Raw genomic sequence first — 23,724 nt, 5'->3', positions numbered from 1 at the left:
TTAAGCTTGGTGTGGTAGAGAAAAAAAATATAATAAAATCTCCATGTTAATTTTTTTTTTTTAATGGGGTACATACAGAGAATATTGCAAGAGCAGGTTTGGGAGTTCTATTTGTCAGATGGAAATTAGTAGCTATTCCAAACCAGAACCAAAGCCTACTGCTCCTCCATACCATGAGAGCAGCCACTTGGTCTAAAGTTTCACGTTGGCCTATTTCTTCTTAGCTGGGCTAAGCTGGCATCAAGGGGCTATCATCTGTCAAAATATCAGCAGGAGAAACAATTGACAAAGCTACCACTTGAGAATGTTGAGTAAACTGGGTAAAAAGCAGTGAAAGAAGTTAATGTGCAACCTGGCACACAGTACCAGCCCAAGCCGTGAGAACCACTTATGTGATAATTGGTCCCTCACAATATCTTCTGCTCTGTAAAACATTGTCTTGGGCTTGTCTTTCAGCACAGGAACGGATCCCTTTGAGGTGCAATGAAACAAACACCCACCTGAAAGCCCCCTCCAGCTGACAGGGGAGGAATTCAGGTGGGAAAGCTTGCGATTTCTGAACAGCTCCGAACAGTTTCAGGTAACTCCAGACTCACCCAGGGTCAGAAGAAAAAAAAAAAAGGCAAAGCCTTTTTTGAAAGAGGAAGAAACACATTTATATGCAGCCATTTATTCAGTTCAGACAGAAATTAGTAACCTCTGGGATTCAAAGTATCTCTCTCTCCATTTTTCTCCTCCTTGTTGTCCAGCCTTAAAAAAAAAAAAAAAAAATCTTTATTGTGCTGGCTGAGTATTACCAGGGGAAGAAATGTAAAACGAGGAATCAGAAGAGAAACAGGGAAAATTAACAAAAGTGGTCTGTCTACCAAGTAGGAACCCAGGCACCAGAAAAAGTAGAATATTACAATAGATTATGAAACATCTTGTAATACAGGTGTTTCACAGGGCATCCAAGCTTCTCTCAGCCTTGCTGTACATACATGTGTATGTGTCTATTACACATATTTGTATCTACAAGTTTTTCGGGGTTGGAGGAGTGGGAGACAGAGTTACTAAAACCAAAGCTAGTGATGTATCACTACGTTAACACTCGTATTTGTTCATATAAAGAGGCATTTTGAGAGAGAGCACAGCTGTGCAGAGGAAAGAGTGCAAGTCATCATCTGAACCCTACCCTGAAAGGAAAGGTGATGCAAAAGCTTTGAGCAGAGGGGTAAAATTCACCCTATAAGGGAAATTCTTTTACTTTCTAAAGTTGGTTCACTTTGAGTTTGTAAAGTGACCTAGGAGACTGTTCTAAACTGGGATCTTCTTGAGAGAAAGGGTCTGATTTGTAGCTACTGGAAAATATGAAATCTGTGTATGTTTTGGCACATCTTTGGATTCTCAAGAGTCAAGAAATAGGCCTCTGTGTTCTTTAATGATTCAGAGAGTGGCAGTCAGTCCTTACAAAGTGAGAACACTCAGTGTTTGTAGAGCAAATACAATTTTCTTTATGACAGAAAATTTCCCATAGCGCAATCTGTTCTTTCTTGTGCTGCTTTAAAAAACAGTGACCCACGTTCAGGCTTGTTGCTAGAGCAACAAACATGTGGGCCAGTGCTGTTCTCAAGAGAGATGTTCCCTAGCAGGCCAGGTGTTCTTTTGTATGGATCTGGGCTTTGTCATATTAACAACTGTGGATGAATCATGGCAAATTTCCTTCAGATTTCACTAAAGCTCACCATACCCATGATTTCCTACTCAGCTTGTCCTAAATCAATCCCTATTCCCTCAAAAGCACCATCCTTCTCATAAGTAGTCACACAGTGACTGGTCTCTCAATATGTCAACAGAAAAGTTAAAGGACAAAGTGAGTGTTTGACATCCAAGATTAATAATAACCATTATGGGATTTCCTTTAATGAGATCACCCAGTGTCTCACAAAAGCAGCAATATCACAGCCAGAACAGCTACACAGAAAGAATAGAGATAAAAAGATTGCACAGAGATGACACTAAAAGTATCTCCCTTGTGAATAAGGCTTGTATATCCTGCTCTTCTGCTTCATAACCAACTGGGCAAAGAAAAAAGTAAAGTCTGCTATACCTGGACTCTGTTCAGATGCTGGGAGGGAACAAGAAGGTCCTTATTTGAGGACCTGTGTCCATGTGTGGATGAAAAGAGCTCCCTGCTGCAGATTCCAGCCAGCTTTCTGTTTAAAGGACATCAACTCTTGCAAGCAGAACACTGCTACAGCAGAGTCACGTTCGTCCTCGATCAAAGCCTGACTAAATTTACCCCACTGCCTCTGAATGGTGTAATTCCATGGACTGATTTACCATGGCCAAGAGAAAACGTGATCCTCTTTTCCTCACAAGAGGAATTTTGTTAGTGAACTGAATCCAGAGGAATTCAAGACTGTTTTCGGTTTTCCCTACAGGTCAAAGGAGGCTGAGGTGGTCAAATGCTGTAATAGTCAGTAAGAAAACCATAACTTTCTGTACCCTTTCCTCAAGCATATGGAGAGCTCAGCAGATGGAGTGGCATAGAGATACACATCTGGAATACAGGTGCTCCACCAGATACTTGGTGCCATTCCAGCAGCTGGGCTTCTCCATAGGCACCCTCCACTGCTTACTGCCAAGAAGGAGTTTTGTCCTAATTGGCATTAACAATAACATCAATATCTCCTCCCCCCCAACAAACTTAAGGCTGGAATCAGTCATACTTGTCACTCTGCTTCCCTTTACTCTGACTTGCTTATGATTAGACCACCCTCCTCTTCATCTGCTCAGCAGACGGCTACCCTGAGGTGGATACCAGGGCCCACCACCAGCTGCAAGTCCTTTTTTGTTTGTCAGTGCTTCAGCTGGGCGTATCTTTTATTCCCCAGCAGCTGGGAAAAAAACCAGAGGAGAGGAGAGAACAGTGACTTCTTGAAACTTGAATTTATCCAGTTTTGCTGGTAGCTTTGGAAGTCTGACCATCGTCTGCTGTGCTGATGAAGGGTCATGTTTCTCTGAAGGAAGGGGGGAGTTTACTAGAAGCCCTTTTGGGCAGGATAAATCTAAATATAGCCACGCTAAATAAACACATCTCTAGGAGATAGGCCCCACTAATTCATCTGGCCCTATACCCTGTTTGAGCTGTGCTAAGCTGCTCTAGTGCTCTCCAGTGAAGATATGTGTGGACCTTCCAAGCAAGGCAAAAGTTTATGCACATGCTCTGTACTCCACTCCAGTCAGTGCTTAAATACACAGTCCCCTTAAAATACGCCACAGTACTGCAAAGAAAGTACAAGGAAAAAGGGAATTGAGTTGTTTACCTGAAACATCACTTCATAGCTGATCCATATTTAAGAATATAATTCCCCCCCCCCCCCAGTTAAATTTTAATTCTCAAAGCTGAGATTAAAAACACAGGGGTTTTTTTATTTTAAAACTTTAAACAAGTTACATAAACCGTGCCATGAATATCTGGAATGCTCCATTGGAAGGTCTCTGCCCAAAAAGCAGAGACTTGCCTCAAGCAAAGAGTGGGGTATTTGATTTGAAAGAACTTGTGGCATCCTGCTACTGCTTTACTTCTGTAACACCTTCCACAATCTAGCTGGATACAAAGGCTAATTCATTAGAAAGCCACTAAAGTTTTAATATTAGGATCGATTAATCTTTTCAAATTGATGTGTTATTACAAAATATGTAATAAGTAAAAGGATTTTTTAATAACAAAACTATAGAAAGCAAAATATTAAAAAGCCTGTGGCTGTTCAGGAGCAGTTATTAGAAAGAATCACTTCACACTCACTCTCAGCACATGGAAGTTTGTGAAGTCCCTCTATCGGGCAAATTTTGAAGCTTTCTTGTTGGTTGAACTTGTGGACATCTCTGACATAACCACATAAGTAACAATTCCTGAACAAATCCTTTTGTCTTTATTAATCCTTTATTATACTACCTGTTTCCACTATCATTTACCTTCTTTCATCCACTGCATCTTGACTAGGGACATCAAGGAGTTGATCTCGATTCCAGAACACACAGCATTAGAGTAGCAATGTATATAAGCATCACTGTATATAAGCATCACTGGTCACTGTTTTATTTTGGGTTTTTTTCCGTTCAATAAAGTTTTAACTCCTTCTCACATGCAACTCAAGTTGCCTCCGTCCTGAATACAGGGCAAAAACCAGTAGGCAGGGATTTGCTCTTTTCAGCTAAAGGGTTTTGGATGGGAAAAGATTGCTTTCTTCTCTCCTCCACTCCCAAGTTCCTGAGCAACATGGAAGAATGATCCAGCTTTTAGGGCACTCACCCAAGCATTACAAAACCACGTCAGACAGATCCTGCATTACACCAATTTAAAACACCAGCTATAAGTGCCCAAGTTACTGTGTTGTGTAAAGTCAAGAGACCATTAGATGAATCAGATGACCCTGAAGGAAAGGTATTTAGGGTGCCCAGGTTCAGCATCATGACACAGAGAGATCTCATTTTTCCTTAATTCCAAAAAGTAATTGTTGCTGTAGTGGTAAATTACTCAAATGAAAAAGGTTTTATCCTCGTGAAATTGTTAAAGCTTCAAGTATCATTGACCCCAAACCATCTTACAGAGCAAACAGATGGAGATCTTAACATCAAAATAAATTATGTTTAGAATAAATGAAGAGCCACAGGGATGTTCCCATTGAACACTTGTTAAAAGCAGAAAACAGAGCCCAAGTTGTTTGTTGTTTTTTTTAGGAAAAGAAAAAACTAGAAAACTAAATTTAAGGTCTTATGGCAAGATGTAGTTTCTCAAATGCCCTTTTACCTCAAATCTCATCTTTTACCACACAGCTTATACTAAAACTGCTAAACTGCAGGCACCCATGAGAGGTCTGCAAGCCCTTGGCCCTTAAGAGGATGGAGGTTGCAGTGAGGAGAAAGGAAGCTGTGCAATTTTTGTCACTTCAGAATGATGCTTTGAGGAAAATTCAGTCAGAGTGGCATGGCTGGATCACAGCTGAGCACTTCTGTCAATGCCAGGTGACCCTGGTGAGTACACTGGCTGGATACCCAACGAGGGAGGATATAAAAAGAAGGAGAATCAAGCAATTTTCTCAGGGGTGCGAACAAAAGGAATGTTCATATTCTGTAACAGCTGAGACACTGAGGGTTGAAAGCAGTTTTTTTCACCTCATGGCATTAATGACAAGATGCTTTGACAATGCTGTCCCTTGACCTTTCTATTAGTGGAAAGCTCCTCAAGACTTTCATATTCTCCAAGGTCTCCCTTTCTCTCAACATGGACTGAAACCGCACACCACCCCACAAACATGTGCTGTTTCAGGCACTTAGAGTTTTACAGTTCCAGGCTGTGATCAATTACTGACTATTTGAGATTTATAACAAGTGCTTTTTCCACAGAACTGAAATCTCATGGTGACTTCAACTAGCAACTCCACTGAAGCTGAAGAACTGCTGTTTAAAGAAGAGGCCCCAAATGGATCCATATTTCAAGATTTAGCAAGCCCAGAATTGGCAAGTTTTGTGCCAGATTTAATCAAACCAACACTGTTAAAGACTGAATCAATTACAATGGATTTATGTATGAAAAAATTTACATAAAGGTAGGATGTGAAACTGTTACACTGCAGATTAACTTCTATAGTTGCACATAAGTAAACATTTATTCTATCCCTCTTTTTCAGATTATTTTTGTCAATGGGAAAATAACAAACTAAGCCAATGATATTCTGGAAGAAGAGACCTGGATCAATGACTAACCAGTTTAAATCAGATGAGTGGTGTCTCCACGGTCAAGAGAAGACAAAAATCAGTTCCATGGGATACATCTACTCCCATAAGACCACTTCACCAGCCTACCCATGGAATTAGGTTCCTGAACTTGGCATAACAGCTAGGCACCTGAAGGTGGATGGATAGGCTATCCAGAGAGGGCATTATAGTGATGTAGGACCACAGTCCTACAATCTCTTTACACAATACTAATGGGGACTTAATGTAAAATCAAAATCTAATTTACTTCAGGTGCGTGCAGAGGACCAGGTAAAGCCTGTACTGTGCAACTCCACAGCACATGGGAATGCTCAAGCTCACTTAAAAACAGTGGCTCAGCACATCTTTTTTTCACAACTGTTTCAGGTCAGGGTGTGCGTAAAACACTCTGTGTTTCCACCGTAGGTGAACACAGGTCCAAACAAGAGGCCCATGGTCATGTGGAATTCTGTCCTGAAGCTGGAATTGAACTCAAATCCCTCAACTTCCTGCCCTGTATTCTTCCTACTCAGCCTAATTTCTCACTAGCTCTAAGATATCTGAATGGTTAAAAAGAAGTTACACCAAATGAACAAACTATTTGCACGGCCTTGAGGATTCCAGTGATTCTTGGGAATATATAGAGAGGAAGGAAATATATATATATGTGTGTGTCTGTGTGTGTGTGTATTTCCTTCTTGTTCCCCTCCCCATCTTTTCAAAGCTTTGTAAAGAATTTTTAAGAGAATGCTCTGCAAAAGACCAAGTGAATTGCCTTGTTTCTCCGAGGTACATCTGTAACCCATCTCGCTAATTCTGTACACAAACAATTTTGTGCACAAAGACACTGAAATTTCCTTTTTCCGTGACTGCACCGGCTTTATGTACCTCCACTGTTATGGCTCAGTAGTTCTAGGATCAAACCAGTCACATTGCAAGTACAGAAATACAGATGTATTGACGGGCCATACAGATGTATTCCAAGTGTTTGGGATATGGCTCAAAGTCATGCACAGCTGGTTTTCTTGGCTAACTTTCACCCTCTTGGAGTTTTCTGTGTTTGTATTGCTCTTCAGCACATGTAAGTAACGGACCATGTAAATATAAAGCATTTCTGGGAGAACAGATCTGGATGTCCTCAATTACAATGCTTTCATCCATACATTCCTAGCAGTTTCCTTGAAACCAATATACTGTTTTTCACAGGTATTTCCAAATCAGGGCCATAACTGGGAACGAGGAGTGGAGCCAGTAAAATTTTTCAGCTGGAAAAATTTCCCATAAAAAGGCAAGGCTTCCTTGAAAATGAAATTTTTCATAGCACTCCAGAGTTACATTTATCAGAGTCGAAGGGCCAGAATTTTCTATTAACTGTGCAAACACTCACTTCATGTGATTCCATCCAGGCTTTTTTGAAATATCACAAATGCAGCGTGGACATTCACAGTGAGAATTAAATCTGTCAGGAAATGTTATACTTTCAATCTTATTAAAAATGTGAGAATTTTCTTTTTTTTCCCCCTCTACCCTTAACTAGTTTCAATTTTTCTAACCCAGCATGTTTAAAGGCAGCATTCAGAATATTTAAAGGAGGTTCATTATTGTCGAAGTCTTTTTAGTAATGAGGCACATAGGAATTCTGAATGGATCTGAGACCTTTGCAACTGAAAGAATAACTTTCTGATCCCATCACAGTGCTGTTGAAAGGCTGGAGTTGTAGTACGGGGTGGATTGTAGAGCATCTGTCTCATCTCTGACCTACAGAGGCTCCCAAACAAGCCAGAGCTGGAGTATTTGATTGTAATTGTCTTACTGAGCTTTCCTGTTCAGTGTGGTGTGCCTGTAATTACACTTATAGTTTTTCTGCCCAGAGAAAGTAGATTTTCAATTTTCTTCTCCCACATCAATGGAAGACAGGGATATTTGGGTATTCCAACACACGCCTCAAAGATTTCTTCAGTTCTTTCCCAATTTCCTGAGGTTTAGCTGTTGTTGGTTTGCAGGTGGATGGCTTGCCCAGCTGTCATTCTGTACAGTGGGTTTGTATAACAGGTTTTTCTTGCCTTTATCCCCCCCCCCCCTTTGAATTTTCTGGTTGGTATTTGCCAAGGTTGATTCATTGAACACAGTCCTGGTGCGTCCACCCGTCAGTGTCTGTGCCGAAGCAGCCAGGCCTTCCCTGGGTGCATTCCCGTCCTTCATCAGGCTCCATACAAGTGTGCACCATTTTACTGCTTGGCTTATTAGTTCTAAAATCTCCAGATTCTTTACCTCATTTTGGCAGTGGAAAGCTGGGAGGAGGGCTTTTAACTGAACATATATTACAGAAACACTACATTTAATTCTCCTTTATACTGGGATGGAGAACTGACCCCAAATTCTTCAGAGCTGTAATGAGTAAAAGGTTTGCTGCATGACTCAATGCTCTCTCTGTGTTTAGGGGAGGGTGCTTCACCTTTATTACATATGTTATAAAGTATAGAGCATACACTCCACACCACCAGGATCTAATCTGCCTTGCTTTCTTTACTTGCCTTTTTTATTCTGAAATTAATACTATCTTTGCTTTTTTAAAATTATTTTTTAACTAACATTTTCCTTGCTACTCAAACAGCTGGGCAAACTGATCATTCTCATTCTTCTAAAAACTGTTCTTTTAATAATATTTCTGTTTAATAGTATGATCTCAGACTAGATTTTATTGCTGCTCTTTTTTCTTTTCTTTACAACATTTCTTTAAACCCTGTTATTTTAAGTACATATAAATAGTTTTTCTTTATTTCAATTTGATATTGGCTAATCCTGAACAAGTAAGAACCATGTACTTCATTCAGACTTGTCAATGCACAGAAGTACTAATAAATATAATTTCTCACACTGCATCCTATCCTGGTTTCCAGTTTACCCTAAAAGGTTTAACACCAGGTAATTCAAAGCTTCTAAGGCCAAAAAGGCCAACTATAATTATTAACAGGTACTCAGGAGACTATGAGGAATTATGAGTTAATGTCTTTCATGTGTCTGGAATTCTGGAGAGGATTCCCTGCGTTAAGATGAAGCTGAGCATTTATTAAAGAAGTCTCACAAATTGATGAGGTGTCTTAGGTTTCACAGTTGCATTCAAACCACGTGCTCCCTAAGCTTCATACCACTGACCTCTTGCCTCCTCCATCCTATCTGCCATCCTTCAATTTGTAGGCAGGTTCCCACACAGTGTGTATTATTCGATATCCCGGCTGCCTGCTCTGCTGGAATCCACGCAGGCTCCTGGCTAGAATTCCTTTTCGGATACCAGTTTTTAAGACATGAAATGAACAAAGTCCAAGGCTTGATGTTATGCCCGTTCCGAACTTGCCACATCCTTCCCATCAGAACCACTGCACAGAGTCCACAAATTTAACTTTGACTCATCTCTCTATAGGTTTTGAAGGAGCAGTTGATGGATCTGACCGACTTGCAACCTGTGTTCACTGGAAGAACCTAGCAGTGTGCAGTTGTAAGATACATCAGCCATCGGGTAAGCTTCTTCCCAAATCTACTTATCATTTCCTTTTTAAGACTGGGAACCAGGCTATTTTTGGTGTTCCAGAGGCCCTCATCAGATTGGAGATCTCATTGTACAAGATATCATACGTAACCATATAAAAATGCGGTCCTTATTCAGTCTAAGTTACTTTTGGGGGCGAGGATAATTTGAATTTAAGAAATAACACCATTACACTAAATATCTGGAAGCATGCTCATGGATCTGCATTTGATTCCACATGCTTTTTTGGTAAAATTGAGTTTGGAAGTAGAATTCAGCTGATCAGCCTGTGCTGAGCGAACTGCTATCCTTCCTAGTCAGTAGGAAAAGTTATGCAGCTGTTTCAAGGGCAGCTGTATAAATTCAGCTAAATCACAGAAAAAGCTTTTTATTCATTATAATATGGCCTGGGGCAAAATAAAGCTGAAGTTATTAAACTGTAACTAAAAGCTAGCCACAGTAAAATATATTGAAGTCAAGATTAAAAGCACATACATAGTATGAACTCCTAGTGTGGAGGGTGGAGGTTAAGAGAGGAAAAAGCCTAATTCCTTGTTGAAAAACTGAATTTCCTGAAATCTCTTCCTGTATCCAAAGTGGATTCTGGGAGTTGAAAACTGATATTGAATACCTGCATCACTCAAAATAAGAGAGAACCAATCCAGCAATTTTCACTTATAAAAACAATAATAAGAGCATGTTCTTTCAACTGTGACCTCGATAACTTATTTAAGAGCTTCTGACAGCACCCTGTGTCAAACAGCAGTTTTTTCATGGCAGGGTTGAACTGTTTTGAAAATGCAACAGTTGGCCAGGATAAACCTTTATCTTCATTTGCCCATTGTTACTTGTATTTTTGTAGCCTTCTGGTAGCAAGAGGTCACATTTCCATGAAGATAAATTCCTTATTAGACCCAACTGTGGTCTGAGGTCATTGCATATCTGTGCCAGGACAGACTTAGAAGTGATGGTGAATAGGAAGTTTTTGTGTTGTATTGTCCTGGCTTACGGCAGCTGGAGCCAGACAGTGTTAAGACCAATATCAGCATGGGCTAAAGCAGGCATATCTTTCCAGTTGCTCATCACACAACAATGAGTAAATAAACACTGTCCTCCATCCAGACTGAGCTGTCAGCCCAATTAGGCACGAGAATGTCCCAACACACGATGTTTCCTATATCTTCACCTCCAGTTTCCACCGCTCGCATGCCTGCGGTGATTTCAGATAGACACGGCTGTATTTAAACACAGCTCCGCTGTTGGCAGGGGTCAGCTCTGCTGTGTCAACACTAATCCTTCCTGTCTGCTATCAGCCAGTTTGACATTTGATTTGTGTCAGGTTTCTGTGTCCACTGGAAGCCAAATATCGCAGCCCTGAGATAACACTTTGCCCCACTTTCTTCCAATCGCCGAATAACTTCGCGATTTTGGTCCTCAAACTCTGAATGAAGGGGGTCACAAGTTACAAAGACCAAGTTGCATTTGCCTGAGAGGTTATGCTAGAACAGGCATCATTTCATTTCTTATCATCCAGTTGCAGTTAGAGAAGAATTAAACAGAATGTCCTCAAGTACAAGAACTTTATGCCTGACATTCTGAACGTCTCATTGAACTGTGCTCTTTCCCTTACCCAGCAGCATAAATGGAGTAGGTCTAACGTTACACTGATTTTTTGCACACATCTGACACAAAAAGAAGGTCAGCCACTCAAAGGACAGAATATCTCAATGCTCACATCAGACTTACTCTAAAGGAAGCCAAAGGCTTCTCTCACCCCCTCCAACTCCACCAAACAGTTTGTTATGACTCAGTGATAAAGATCAGTATCTACTGAAAGATAAGCCAGGACCACCACCAACTTGGGCCTTCAAAGCACACTGAACTGCATTATACCACAGTGTGAAAGGATATGCCTGTCATGAAGGTGCCAGCTCTTGTCAGAAGGCTGTTCCTCCTATTTTTTCACCAGAGGAGGACTTTCCCATGATCCCCAGGAGCTGTGGGCTGTTAATTATTTGCTGTACAACACATGAAGCGTGTGGTCCACAGTTCTGGCAGGCACAGCCATCAGCTGTATCACGTGTGTGGGTTCAAACACAGATCAACACATCTGGATAATTCTGAATTGCAGAATCTCCACATAAAAAGTTTTCAAATCACGGTCATTTTTCATGTTCGGGAGCATTTTATTCTTCAGGTGCACAGACTCAAGTAAATATGGGTAAAACTTGCCTAGCAAACAGCACCCAAACACCTTTCCTGACTCAGCAGTATTTACTGTACAGGCAGGAATTTGTGTGAGGAAAAGGAGCATAACACCCCTGGAAATTAATGTCTTCACAAAAAAATAAGAGTATGTGTCCAGACCCCTATGTGTACCAGCCTAACCAGCCACCTACAGAGAGAACTACACACAGTACAATAACCCTCTTCTGTTTTGGTATTTACAATGTTTGACAGTTCCAAAATCAAAATTTTCCCCTTAAGGCAATGACTTAAAAAAATTTGATATCAGCATTAAAATATAAAAATTCTCTCACCTGTGTTATCAAAGTCATTGAATTTGAAAGTGTTTTCACCTTAGTTCCAGATATGAGTAAAAATAACACCACAAAATATATGTGCACATGTATGTAATATAGTCATTAGGCATGCAATTATTTACTATATACAATGCAAAGTTTAAATATATTTCAGCAGGGATTTAGGGTTTTCTTTAGTAAACAGTGTATTAGTGCCAACAGTAAACAGTAATGCTCTTTTTTGAAGGAGTCTGTCTTCACAACACACATTGATTAATTATTATCTTTTATTCTAAATGTTTTAGCTCTTTTAAATTTAAAGGGTAGATTATAAGAGTTCCTCCTTTATACCAAAGTTACTAAATTCCTCCAGCTTTTCACAGTCAAACTACATAAGATGTGTGTGACTGAGGCACACTAGGAAAGAAATGTGCCCTCTCCATCTTTAATGACAAAATCTGACCTTGATCTTATTTGAGTCTCTGGGAAGGATTAAGCTTGGGACAGAGAAATCCAAAAGGCAAACATTTCTTTTAAGTTCTCAAATAGGTAGTCAGGGAAAAAAAAAAAAGGGCTAGAGTTTCAAAAACTAAACAAATAATAATTAAAATAAATAAAATTCTGATCTTGAATATAAACATTGAATAAAAAGATGTTTCAAGCTACAACAGAAGTTTAAAACCATGCAGCAACAACCCTTATCAATCTTATCAGTGAGATGTAAATTAATTGCTGACTCACCAGTAACAGTAGGTAAGATTACACTAATTTCCAGATATATTTCCATTTACATGGTTCTGTTCTCGGACATACCATGCTCAGTCTTTCAAAGTGCTCAGCCTTTTAAAGCCACAGGGAGAGTGCTCAGATGATAACTTTACTCATCATGTCTTAATCATAAGTGAGCCACATGAAAAACAATGCACTGGATTTTAGGCCTTCCAAACCAATACTTTCTGACTTTTACTTAATAACCTGGACAATAAAAATTTCTCCATTTCTATCTAGGATACTGCATCAGAGGTCTTATCTGAAGGCAGGTGAGAGGTTTGATTTTAGAGTGGCTAGAGAAGAGGGAGGACCAGAGAGAACTTCAGGTTTGTCATTCATCCTTAATGTAGAAGAGGAAATTATCTGTGTTGCATAAGGGACAGGAACATGCTTCTCTCACCTTGAAAGCAAGAAGGGAAAGGAGGAGCTGAAGCAGGATTTCTGGTTTTGGGTTGGCCCTGAGGCAAGATGGTTATATGGTCCCTAACACTCGCAGTGTGGGCACAAGGTGACTGATGTGGTTAAGAATTTATATGATCCTCTCAGATGGGCATCTCCTTTGAGGGCCATCCCAAAAGAATTGTGCTATTCCAAGGAAAGGGAACATATAAGACAAGGATCAAAAACTGTCAGTAAAAATGCAGTGAAACTCAACTTGGCTGCTACGGTGGAAAGCACAAGCTTCAATATTATCTGTATGAAGCACAACCACTCCTGCTAAAGTAAACAGATTTTGGGATATTTCACACAAGTCACTGCTTTTCTAACATTGAATATAAATTTTAGGGCAGACTATGCATCCAGGAATTTTAAGGCATAAGCTTTCATTGAAAATATTTTGCCTACAGCACAGGGGGCACAAGGATGTGACCAAAATGGCTTTGTCCCTGTGCTGAGGTTTACAAGCAACATCCCTTGGCTCTTTTATGAGCAATTCAGAATTTCTTGGGGTTTTCCAGCTGCTTTGAGATCACTGGTTTGACTAAGTCATAACATGGCCTAGCCAGCCTCTTTTCCCAGACAGGAACTGGAACACATGGCTTGTGGTTGCGGTAAATTAATAAGGGGGTGAAAAAAAAAGAAAATAAACAGAAAGGACTTTTCCCACGTGTTTTACAACAGTGCAAATCTGTCCACCATCCAGTTCATCTGCAGCATACCATTCTCCTGCCAGTCATTCCTGTGCTCACTTGCTATATGATATAACTCCATCCTCCCCCCACTACAAGTTTTATTTTTAATGAGCTCTCCGAATTTCCAAGGGCCAGATAATGGTGATGTAAACTGGTGTCACTCCACTGTAGATTTTGAAATCAGATCCAGATTTTCCTCTAAAATACGTATTTAAATGTATGAGGAATTCCCTGTTTGTAATGTATATAGCCTTAAGCCATAATTATTGTCTCTACTCGCATAAGAACATTTACATAGCTATGTAATAAAAATGCTCAGAAAGAAATATCTTTACAGACTGAATTTCACTTTACATAAACATATCACAAATTAGGCCCAAAGATAATAGGGAATTATAAATTCTTAAAATGCAGCATTCTTCAAAGGTGAAAGCTAACTGCAGGATTTCCTGAAACGTGTTTTACAACAAAAAAAGGCTGTGTTGTATTTTCAAACTACATCCTCCTCACTACCATCCATTTGTCAGTACAGAAGTTTTTTATGTGGTGTGGCTGTGACTTTCTTCACAATTCTCAATGGAAGATCCCTGGAAAGCCCTTTCCCTTCGTTTCCCCAGGCCTGAGCAGTGTGAGCAGAACTGACAAATCCCAGAAAACACTCTGTGAAAAGGCACAGAGACTCTTCTTCATTCTTTGGCAAAGCTCAGGTTGGTCTGTGGTTTGCGTAGTCCGAGAAACCATTTAAAGCACCATTCAAAATTACAGTGATCAAGAGTTGCATTTCAGCCTAAAAGGCTGTATAACTAATTTTCCCACAGTCCATGAACCCAAAACTTCAGTTTTAACGTAGTCTCACCTTCTGCTTTTATACAGCTGATCAACATTTGTGACCAGATGATCTGCTGTCTATCAAAGGACGCAGATCTAACTCCCTCAGTGGGGATTTTAAGTAGGTGAAACAAACCACCAGTTGCCTAAAGCTCACCATTACACATTTAATACAAGCCATTTAACTTGTAAATAAAGGGCCTTACCGTGGCCCTTTATAATTTCTCTGGCATTGCAACCCCCTTGGATGCCCAAATCTGCATGTTCTCAGAAATCTCCGTTAGGCAAAGTATGAGATCAGGCTCTGGGACTCAATCCAAAAGTTCACTGAAACCCATGGAAATAATCCCACTCGTTTGCTGCAGTTAGCATGGGAAAACAAATTTCTCTTAATGCACCTGAAGTATGTCCACAGTCAAGCACTTAATCTCCATACACAGAGCTTAAAACCATAGGTGTTCTCTTATTCATATTCTGTGCATTTATCACACCATCACAAGATCCACTCCTCGTCCAAGACGTGACTTAAGCAGATGATAATTGTTGGCAGTAAAAACATGTATTATGGTCATGCCCAAAATTCATGTTTGTTATGCCAAGCATTACATATAATTAATTTGTGATGTGTAATTTGTCCCATAGACTTTATAGTGTCTCCCCCTCAACTGCCCTTCAGTGCTAGACCATGACTGAAAATGGTATTTGTTGACAGGTTTATAACGCACAAAGGTTCGCCCAAATCTAGACCAGCACAGATCCTGTGCTCAGACTTCATCAATTATTAGAAAAGAACACTTAATAAACCAATTTGAAATTAAATTAATGAAAAAATTTGCTTTTGATGAGCTGTAACTTATGCAGTTGTTGCATGACTTCAAATGGACTCCACCAGCTTATCACACCTCTGTGCGCTTTATCAACAATCTGTTCTGTGCAGCCATTTGGCAGAGTCATTTCTGAGCCCAAAGGCAAGGTGTGCTCACCAATGGACACTTATTATGGTCCCCATGGCAAGGAAAACAGGTAAAAAAATGCCTAAAAATAATAAAAACAAAATTCTGATGTTGTAAAATCTAAAAATTAAGCTGTGATATTTAATTTATTCCTGGGAACCAAAGGTAGGACAGCTGTCTACAAAGGTAGGTGACCAAAAGGAGTCAAATCTCTTTTGGTTGGAAGTACCTGAGTTTGTCATAATCCAGAATGTTAACATGAATATTGGGATGGTTATTAAACCTCGTAGCTTTAAGTTTAAGCCAGACAATAACTGCAGTGGAAAAAAAAATTGAAAAAAAAGTCTGAGCACATCTAAAACCTAAATTCTGTACACAGAATCACAAATGATCAGGTAAATTGGCCCTCCTTACCTTTAAATATGCTACCTTACTTTTGTGAAATATATAATTAGCTTACACAACTAAATGTGTAAAAATAGAACAATAAAAAAATAATAAGACAGGCAAAAAATAGGGAAGTCCCCTTTAAGAAAAGACCATTTTTTGGGCTCTCAAAGCATTGGATTCTGTTCTGCAGTTTGCACATGCATTTATAAAACCCTTCTTTTTAGCTTTATACTATCCACTGTAGCAGGAAGTACAAGACAGATCTAGAAGATACCTATGCAGTGATGTAAAAAGCGATCTAAGAATGTTAACCTAAATTTCAAATTTAGGTATTTTTAAAACAGTTGTTGAGAGGCTGTTCCCAACTTTCTTCTTTTGCCCTCCCAAATTTAACTTTGGGTTGCAATAAAAGCAAAAAATATGCTAAGGAATTATGAATCTTTCATAGGGGCACAAAATAAGGTACTTACAGGTACATGGATACCTTCAGATGCCTCATGAATGAGATGGTTAAATTGCTACCGGGTCCAAATTCAGTGATTTATGGTAATGGGAAACTATACAATATGCTCTTGAAATGCAGTTTGAAATGATTGATAAAGCTTTAGTCTGACTGAACACATACAGTAGATAGATTAAGTGTCTGGCTTATCTGTCTGGTCCTGGGTGTTCATCAGTCAACCTCACTAACAAGCTAAAACTCAGGATTGTGGTCAGCAAGTTCATATTCATCTGAAAATATGGGGTCTGCAGAGAGCTCTTTCACACAAAGAGAGCACACTGAATCTGTTTAATGCTTGCTTACCCCTACTAATGCTCTCCAGCCAGGAAAGGAAAGAACTGCAGACTTGAGAAGCAAGTTCACCTCTTGCATTTACTTTCCCCCTTCATTACTTTTTAATATCACTTTAAGTAACAACTGCTGAAACCCATTAACAAACTCATTTTATGGTGCCAGAAATCTCAATAGCTCATAAAATTGTATTATGAACCATGTTAAATTTTGCACAAGTCAACTGTGATTTAATAGCTTTTAATCTAAACACTGGATTTCTGTGTGACTCGGTGCCTTCCAGCTTGGTGCACAAAACGGCTTCAAAGAAAAGACCCAGCTCATAAAGGTGAGGTGGGGTAAGAAATGTGTGGTGTAGAAGATGTAGGTACATGCTCCCACTGATGCAAAGTGGTGCAATGCTACAGCTCTCATGAAATCCCAGCTACCATAGCCAAGATGTTCAGGGGAATATATCTAAAATTAGAGGCTTCATCAATAATCCTAATTTCACTAATTTAAAGGGTGTGATATCAATATTTTCACAGGCCGAACAAGAGATTTAAGATGGATTCCAGGCTAAAATGTAAAGAATGTCCTATGGACCACATGAAGAATTCAGCACAAGATGAGCCTATTCTGAAAGATCAGCTTCCTCCCCTGCCACCATTCACCACTTTGTGGGGGATTTAAAAAAAAAAAAAAAAAAAAAAAAAAAAAAAAAGAAAAAGAAAAGGAAAAGGATCAATGAACTCCAAACCCCTTTGCTGTTAATCCCTGCTGAGCTTCAAACAAGCCTGTGGAAGGACAAGACCTGAAAAGGTATTCGCAGTAAAAGAGGCAATGGACACAAAAGTATATGCTGCTAATTAAAAACGTAAAATTATATCACAATGACTTTAAATGAGAATGATCTCAGTCTAATCACATAATACTTTCTTTTGTGCTCTAGGTCACGCCGTCACTCAGATGCAGCATTCAGGAAGCACATTTCATTAGACTAAATAAAGCTTCAATCATGTGTAAAATTTCCAACTTGAATAGGCAGCCATCATATCATTCATCAGTCTAGATGTATTTAATGGGTGTAATTTCTTCCTCATATTTCTGTGTTGATTGTTTCATTTCCACTATAGAAATCTTTCAAGATTACTCTTTTTGCAGTTCTTTTGGACAGGATAAATAATGCTTTTTAAGATGTTACCCAAATACATTCCTTTTTGTTTGTAAAAAAAAATGGGTGATTGAGATAAAATTTAAGCCAAGACACAGAGAGAAACAACAAACCCAAAACATAACACACACCTTCCCTGGAGGACTCGGATGATATTACCCGTACTTGCATGTCTTGCAATAAATAATTATGCTTAATCAAAAACAAATTGAGCAGTCTTGTTCAAACACAGCAGCCTCCTGTGGATGCTGACACTGTTTCTACAGATGAATGCAAAGGGATTATGTTTAACATATGACTTTAAAGCAAAACACAGCACAAGAGCCCATCTCCATCCTTTGCTTCTTCCTTCCCCCTTTTTCACCCTGATATCTATGCAGAGATAAAACAGTTAAATAAAACCCTTTGCCTTTCAAATTTCAAATGAAAAGGATGAATTAATAATTCAGGAAAGATTCGCAAACTCATCAGAAACCAGAGCGCACAGTGTATCCTTCCAGCACTAAGTTAGTCTTCCAGTTTAATCTTGAAAAGAAAACATTTTCTCCTGGGCACTTAATTTGGATCCACAGTTACCTTGCTTATCAGAGGCAAAATTAGCACAACCTAAGCACAGTCCTGGGCTCCACACACATGCAAAGTTTCCACATCAACAATATAATTTTGTGGGTTTCTCTCTTACCCTCTTCCCCCTGCTCTGCCACACTTTTCTTCTTTTTTTTCCTCCCCCACTCTTTGTTCCTTTCTCTGCCTCCATGAAAGACAGAAAAGCAAAACATCACATTGGGACTGGACTAGACAGCCAAGCTAAGCTTCACCTCCCCTGATCAGGCTAAATCTTTCCCAGTTCTGCTCCTTTTATCTCCCCTCCTCTTTATGAACATTTCATCCATCTGTTGTTTCTTCTGTGACCCGGGCCCCAGACCTGTAATGGGATCTGTGCTGGCATGTCGGGCTCAGCACGATCAAACACCAACTTCCACTTTAGAACCCTTGAGTCTAACTGGGTCCCAAAACCCTGCAGGCTCATCCTTATTAGCAGCACAAGCAAGTTACTGGATGAAAACACAAAAAACTTTACATTTACCTTTTCTGAGAAGTGAACATGGTTCAGAATCCCAGGTTAACCAAAGAGAATGAGAGATTTATCCATCAGGCTACTCCACCTGCAACTATAGTAGTTTCCTATGGAGCAGAGTCCTGAAAAAATAAAACAGTAAAAATATTGACTTAGTAATATCTTTTGGTCATGGCTTTCATTGAAGACTAATTATTTTGGATGTCATGATTATTTTTGAGGGTTGGGACGCCATGGGAGGAGAATAACTGGCAGAGGCATAGCAAAAAGACTCAAGAGGCCTTGATACTCTCCTCATGGTGGAGATAAAAAGCTGACAGGTTTAGTCTCAAAAAGAAAAAAACATGCAACTAAGGTTGTCACTTGGTTGCAACAGAAACCAGAAGAAATTCCACTACAGATGCTCATGACCTGAATGAGCATTAAAAAATCATATGGAAAACTCTAAGGATCATCTTTCTGGCCAGGGTTGATAGGTACAGTTCAGATAATTTTGTGATAACTCACCCACTCATCATTTTGATATACAACCTAATTTTCATTCAAACCAGTGGTAATATTTTAGTAATGGATGCCAATTGAAGAACTTTGTCCAACAACCAGAAGGAGAGTGAAAAGCCAGAATCCTTCTCCAAGGACCATACGGAGGCTGGAACCACTTTTCAGCTCTGCCAAAAGCTTCCCCTGTGACCTCCTGCCAACTTTTAATTCTGTCTGACCAAGAACAGAATTTTAAATATTTTAAACACCTAATGAAGTTTATAGGCCAGTGCCTCAGTGGCATAATTCCCACTAAAAAGAAAAAAAAAAAGGCAACAGTGACTGGGAATCTTTGTAGTGCAAGAACTTTTAAATAGTGAGAATAGGTATAAAATTTCCCTCATCCATAATACGCGGTAAAAGATTGATTTTAAATTAATCAACTTCATATTGTGTTTCTCTGATAAGAGTTCTTAATGTGAAAAGAAACTGTTTCATAGAAGAGATGTTTATGCTGTTGTGGATAAAGAAAAACAGAGGAAAACCTGCCCCACAAAGGGAAGTTTGCATCTCCTAAATCCATTATAGGGTCACTCCCCAGGTTCTTATGTCTGGCTTGACAATTTAAACTCAGCAGAGATCAACTGCAGCCTGACAGGTACACAGGGTTTCTTGCACTAGGTATCTCAGCATCTTCAATCTTGGAATCTTTAGACTCCAAATCATCGCACACTTTGAAAAATTTACTTTTCCCCTGTGTTTCCACTGCCTTTAGTGTCTGTGAAGGCATCTGAAAGTTCTCACCCAGATTCCACCCTGAAATTAAGCCATGGCAGAAGGTTTAGGAGTCAAGGCCAAGGCCATGATCTCGGCATTACATGGACATTCCAGAAGGGAACGCACAGGGCTAGACAATTTCCCTCTCAGAAAGAGCTGCCCTCCTCCTTAACTCAACATGTATTAATATTTTATTCCTATGAGCTTTTTTCTTTTTTTAGCATCTCTAGGCCCCAGTCATATCGGAGATCTTGCTGTCTTTGGACAACCGCAGAGATTTAGGAACTGAATTTAGAGATGCAGCTTTCCAGCTTGGGCCTATCAGAGAGATACTGATGTCTTTTCAGGTCAATGTCTGCAGAGCACGCAGCCATTTCCCAAAGGCCAACGGGAACGTTGTCATTTGCTTCAGCGGGCACAGGATCAAAAGCCAGTACGACCAGGGACGTATTTCCCAAAACGTTCTACCCGATAAAAATATTTCCACTCTCCAAGGGGAGTCAGGAATGAGAATGTTACAGAGGAGTTCATAAACACAGTCCCAACAAAAAAGAGCTCTGCTTCAGACTCAGCTTCCAATTCCCAGCTCATCTGTTCCTCTCGTTACGCTCAGCAGATACCAAACAGTTCTGCTTGTCATGAGCTCAAAGGGTTAATAGGAGGCTGGAAGTTATTTACAGTTAATAGCAGTGGAAAAATCGCAGAGCAGCTTGGTCCAGCATCTAATCACAAAAATAGTTCCTTGTAAAGAGACTCGAGGGCAGAGACTCCGCGAGTTCTTCACGTATTTTACGCTTTTTCTTCAAGAAATAGCACAAAATGCCAGTAAACCCAGCAGTTTGGGGTAAAGTTTTTCCATAGCTTTCTGGTGACCTTGACAATAAGGGAGTCAATAACTGGTAATTATGAGAAAAAAAAAAAGAAATTGGTCCAACCTGTCACCAGTTCATCAATTGTGGTATTTCCAGTTTTTTGACCCGCATATTTAGTAAGAAATAATTTTGGTTTATTTTAAGCATTCAAAGACATTGGAGAAAGTAGCAGCACACAGATTAACAGTATTAACAGAAACCCTGATGGTCACCTTTAAAAACAAATATCAAGAAATCACACAGAGCTACGCATAGGCTAAATTTCTTGGCTCTGATACAGAAAAAAATATTACCCAAAATTCAAATCAGTAGCTGCAAGGATAGCTTCACTGAACAGTTGATGCTACTTTTAAGCATCTGAGAAACTCTTGCATAGCTAAAAAAAAAAAGTAGCTTCACCTTCACTGAAAAACAACACTAAAAATCAGGTGACCTTAAGAACCCTGGTTTAGAATCACATTTCTGTAGTGCCTAAAGCTTCAGCTGCAGCATTGGTATAAAAGGATGTGAGTATGCTCAGCAGAATCAATTCAGAGTGTGCTATTAACTCCAGTGCATATTGGATGCAGTGTTAAACCAAGTCTTTGAAGGTATTTATGTATCTATTTCCCATTGAAATCAGCAGTTTGGGCTTTTATCTTTTACAACAGCTCAGAGTGAGACATGAAAGGATAAAAAGCCTAACTCAAAGGCCTGGTTTCTAGAAGTGCTGTTATTGAGCAGCCACCTATCACTGTTTGAGATCCCTGATCTTTATTTCTGTCAGGTTCAAATATTCAGGGCTTGAAGCAGAGGGCAGCAAACGAAGCTAAGGGCCATCATCCCTTACCTGAAATGACTCCTGCTGCTGCTGCAGCGTTCCCAGACAGAAGGAGAAACAGAACACACTGTTTGATCTGACAGGAGCAGATACAGCTCTGCCACTGAGAATACCAGGTGCAACTAATAACTCAAAGCATTTCTCCAACTGACATCCCTGCCTCTCAGTGGACATTTGCATGGTCCTTTTGTTTTGTCTGAGACATTTGATTGCAATAATCACGACTATGAGGCAGCAGAACAAGTGGGACTGGCTTTAAACTGACAGAGGACAAGTTTAAATAATATATAAGGAAGAAATTCTTTATTGTGAGAGTGGTGAAGCACTGGCACAGGTCGCCCAGAGAAGCAGTGCATGGAAGTAGAACACTTCCCCACCTCTGGAAGTGTTCCAGGCCAGGTTGGACAGGGTTTTTTTGCAACCTGGTCTAGTGGAAGGTTTCCCCTGCCCACAGTAGATGGCCTTTAAGGTCCCTTCCAACACAAACCATTCCATAATAAGTCATTGCCAAAATACAGCTCAGGTCCAAAGAGCAGTGTAGTTTCCCAACACAGAGACAAGATGTCCGCAACCACTTATACCCCAGTGGTTGACAGAAATACTATGGTGCTGCCACATTTTGGCAGTCCCAAAACATCTGAGTGTGTAATTAAAAAATAGGAGGGTGTTCTCCACCCTCTTTTGATTGTTTTTGTTTTCCTTGTTATCAAATAGTTTGGAGGAAGTTGGTTTATGAAAGAGAATTAGGGTAGACAGTTCTCTGAAAAATTCCCACTGGTCTGACTTCAAGGCTAATAAAAATGCTTTATTGTTTCTTCTGCTGATCCTCCTGACTTGTCAGCAACCCCCCAGGGCACACTTAGTGCAACAAATTCAACTTGGAGTGCCTGGTGTCTCATACACAGCTCTAGTTAGGAAGCAGCTTCCTGTTACCAAAGAATGATCCTGTCAAATAGCTGCCTTTTTTTTTTTCCTCCAGTTTTTCATTTCTCACCTGTTCTTGTCCATGTTTACAGAGGGAGCTCAGAATGATGATGCTTATTTTTCCACTACACAATTTTTGACAAGTGTCCAAAATAAGAATTCCATGGTATATATATATAAAAAAAAAATAGACAGCTGGTTCCCACTGCTGTTTCCTTTCTCTGCTTGCTCTCAAAGCAAATTCTCCTGCATGGTTCAGATGGAGATATAAAGTTGACTATAATCTATATATTCTAGAGGGAATTATTAGACCAAAAAATGCTAAAAATGCAGCAAATAGAGACTGAAAGAAGCAGAACAATACATATTTAATGTCTGACATAGTGTAAAAATTATGATTGAGGCCTCATGCAGATACTGAAGCCCAAGCAAGCAGAGCCCTGTTATATCCCTGTAAAGCAGGCATTCCCTCAAATGAGGGAAATAGCACAGAATAAAGGAAGGTTTCTGCCTCCTGAAGTCAGCAATCTTCTATGCCACAGGTAGTCCTCCTAATTTCCCTGACTTCAGGTGGAATAGGGAAACACTAACACATTTTTGAGACGAGTTCACTGAGTTCAGTGGGATGTTTCCACTGACTGCAGAGAGGTTTGGAACACACTCAGTGTAAATAAGGATGGCAGAATGGTAGAAAAAAACCCAAATGTGCTATTTAAAGCTAAGAAAAAAATCCATTGTGTTTCAATACATCTGAAAAAAAAAAATCTAAACTCATCTTTGTGAAACAGGCTAAAAGAAATTTTGCTCTTACCTGTATGTTTATCTAGAATGGTTTTTTATACTTCTTAAACTTCTGTACAACCTCTAGAAATGTGGAACAAAAGGTAATAACAATATTTCTTCTTTCAGGACTCTCAACGTAATCCTAGCCTGACTGAAGGCAACAGAAGTTTTATATTGAT

Source organism: Corapipo altera, unplaced genomic scaffold (genome assembly GCF_003945725.1).
Source record: "Corapipo altera isolate COAL_440 unplaced genomic scaffold, ASM394572v1 70, whole genome shotgun sequence".
Lineage (NCBI taxonomy): Eukaryota > Metazoa > Chordata > Aves > Passeriformes > Pipridae > Corapipo > Corapipo altera.
Note: the sequence above shows the minus strand (reverse complement) of the source record.